This window comes from Montipora capricornis, chromosome 3 (genome assembly GCF_036669925.1).
Source record: "Montipora capricornis isolate CH-2021 chromosome 3, ASM3666992v2, whole genome shotgun sequence".
Taxonomy (NCBI): domain Eukaryota; kingdom Metazoa; phylum Cnidaria; class Anthozoa; order Scleractinia; family Acroporidae; genus Montipora; species Montipora capricornis.
In genome coordinates, this window is record NC_090885.1 from 63,047,863 (window position 1) to 63,051,584 (window position 3,722).

Below are 3,722 nucleotides of genomic sequence, written 5' to 3' on the forward strand. Positions count from 1 at the left end.
TGCTACAACAGTTTGTAGTAAAGTCAGAGTAGCACGGGAACTTGTCAGCCAATTCTATTCGCACATCAAGGGATCGAATCCAATTTTACGATAAAAAATACAACAACACTGAGAAAAACTTTGCGAAAACAAGAAAACGAGAACATTGCGTGACGACCATCGTGGAACTGTGGCTATGTGTTGTTTCGTTTTAAGGACGGTGCCTACTATTATTATTGCGCATACGTTCTCAGCATCTCAAGATACTTGAGTTTCCTATGGGTGGTGCTTATTAATACAGGGATATTTTATTTATTTATTTATTTACCTTCGCCTAATTTGAATACAATATTTGTAAACATAGGATTATTAGGCGGGGAGACCACTACAGCCTAGCCAATTACAGTGGATCTATCCCTCTTAAATGAAAAATAATAACTTAAGCTACTCATACAAACAAAACAAAAAATGAAAATAAATGAATAAAAAGGAAGCAAACAAGAGTTCAAATTGCTAGAAGTAGCACGACGGCGGGCAGACTTCAAAATAAGTTTAGTTGCACGCCGCTGCACGTTTTCAACTTGTTTTAGCAAGCCAATGAACTCTGGCGACCATACTTGGGTTGCGTAGCCGAGGTGGCACCGGAAGATAGACAGTACAGTGTGCGACGAGTTTGGGTACATTGGATATATCTAGAGGCTCGGCGCACAAACCCGAGAAGTTTGTTGGTTTTCGCGCACTGTTCAGTCACTTGTTTGTTCGAAGTAAGATTGCTTAACACCCACACACCAAGGTCTTTCTCTACGTCACAAGATTCCAAAGGCGTTTTGATGATGGTATAAGTGTACTGTACAGGTGTTCTTTTGCGGGTGATACGCTGGTATTTACACTTGGACTGATTAAGTATGAGCCCAGAAGATTCGAACCAGCTGACAAGGTCATTAAGGTCGGATTGCAAGGCATTACAGTCTGTGATAGAATCGATGTTCTTAAAAATCTTGGTGTCATCGGCGCAGCTTGCACCTCTTGATGTCTTAACAGTTTTTGGCAGATCGTACACAAACAGCAGGAAAAGTATCGGCTTTAGTAGCGACCCTTGTGGTACCCCGGATGTAACTGGCAGTTCTCGGGAGGTGGACCCGAGAACTGTAACCTGTTGCTTGCGTTCCTGTAATTATGAACGGAACCAGTCGTGAAGTTTGCCAGTAATGCCGTATTGGTATTGCCGTATCCACTTTATCGAATGCCTTACTCATGTCGAGATATATGATGTCCGTTTGTTTACCGGCGTTGAGTTGACCACCAATGTAATGTAAGACACTGGTGAGCTGCGTCACGCAAGATCTACCGGCTGAAAACACTTTAGTAATATCGATTTCGAAGGATGTCAAGGTTTCAAATTGCTTTACCGGGGCATCAAAAGCAACGCTGACTCGCGCTCATTTCCTGTGGTACTTTCTGTGTGTTCAGTTATTACTCAACAAGACGCCAATTAGGCGTTCACGTGGGAAGCAATGATAAAAGCAAGCAACGTGCAGGGGCTATAAATGAAAATACTAGTAGTTTTTGTTGATATTACAGGTGCTGAATCAGCTCAAACCTTTCCTTTCATTTTTGCTCTGGCCGTGAAAGGAAAGGAAAAGAAAGAAACTTTATTGAAGTTTCTAGTCGTTCTAGCGTTGAAGCACTAATTGGGGACACTGTAAATTGAAACTAACAATAAACACAAATCAAGTCAAATGTTGGTTTGTTGAGGTCTGTGAGGCGCAGAGCTGAACAATCGAGGGCGGTTTGTTTTTCATTATATCCACAAATTGTAACTTTTCTTGTGATTGGATAGTTTCTGTCAACTCTTGAAAGTGTAAAATTTGTCGAAAATAAAACGTCGTAATTCATTGGGCGCTGTTGTTTACTTTTACCAACAGAAGCGCACCATTTGTACATTACGTTATCCTCATGTATTGGTCTTTCGTTTTTCTATGTGACATGTCTTCGCCCTTTCCTCTGTGCACCTAAGGCAGTTTGTTTTTCTTGTTAGCCACAAATATACGGACATTTTACTGATATTCTCTTGTTCGTTCTGTTCATGTTACATTGTTGCTGCGCAAGTTGTGTTTCAGTTCATTAAAAAAAAAAAATTGACTGCATAATTGTTGCTTTGTTAGCATTAATAGTGACAGGACTAAGTAAATAAAATATTTGAATTAATAAACAGTTTGCTGTGACCGGAACTGTCGTGATTGAGTTACGGATTTGATTTATGACATTTTGTGAAATCCGATAAAATAAGGTTACGTTTTTGAGACTAAATAAATTACTCTGAACATTCGTTGCTTTTGTATGTTCATGATTTGAAGAAGCAACAACGCAATAGCGACACGAAGGCCTGCTTTGGGCTCAGTTTACTAAAAAGGAAAACGTGGGAATGGTGAAATCCGATCGAATGCTTAAATTAGGATTCTGAAATGTTCTTACATAAATGGGACCTCAAAGTTTTTCCAGTTTTTGTCACTTCCGTTCTGGGTTTCAAATTCGGAAATTTTGCTCCGGACCAAAATATGGGATACTCTCAGTCTGAAAAGCAGTAATTCGAAGAAGGGAAGTAGCCGTGTGTTGGGAAGTCCCTATGAGCTTTTCCGATTACCTTTCGAAAATAAAAAGAAAATTCATGCATGGTCGATATCCGACATTACAGTATTAAGCCAAGAGCTTCGTGACAAGCACGTGGCTAATTTCCTTATGTGACTACAACAACACTCAAGGATGATTTTTAAACGTGGTCTGCTACAGGTATCCCACGTAATAAAAGGATCTCGATTTTTTTTTAAAGTGTTCTTAGGGACAAAATGTTGCTAAAAAGGGTTGCTAAAAAAGCGGACAAATGCTTAAGAGTCCAAAGTCCAAAATGTGCTCAATGTGCCCAGGTCTACTCGTGGTGCTCATACCTTTTTGCAGTCATGTCGTCTATATATGTCTACTAGAAATGCACCTAATCGACCTCTTTCTTAGTGGCGGCCAAATAAAATATTCTTCTGCTCTAATGCTATTAAATAAGCTTTTCTAGCTTTTCTTTTCGCTACGACGAGTAAATTTCAAAAGAATATTTGTTTCAAAATGAGTGCAGTAGGTCTAATTAAGATAAACACAAAAGAATGTAACGGAAGTCGCCATTTATGAAAGTGGTCTATTGGTTAATTACATCTTATTAAATTCTCAACATCGGTTAATGCATTTCTCGTGCTCTGATTGGTTTTCTCAATCTCGGTTATCAGCTCATATTCATATACCTTAGTCAGGAGCCCATGACTAGGAGCCTCCCAATGCATTAAGTCAACCTTTGCCCGTATCTTTCTATTTTTAGAACTAGCAGGAGACTCACATTTACAACAACTTACATCAATTTGCACAATTTGCATACATTGTTTTTGCTATTTTTGTCTTTGTTCCACACTAACGATATGTTGATTGGCCATTCTAAACAGTGTGCGCAGAGTCGAAGAAACTCGTGGCGTTCTAAAAATCGAAAGATACGAGCAAGGGTTGACTCATAGGGCTTGTATGGGAGAGGCAAGCTCCTACTCATGCGCTCTTGCCTTAGTTTGACCTTATATGGCAAATGATTGCGCTAACTTGTTGCTAAGTTAAAGTTATTTTCTCCGGAAAGCGTAACTTCTCTCTGAATAATGCAAAAATGAATCGCCTGGATCAATTCCAACGTTAAGAGGTACGCGAAAAGGTAAGAA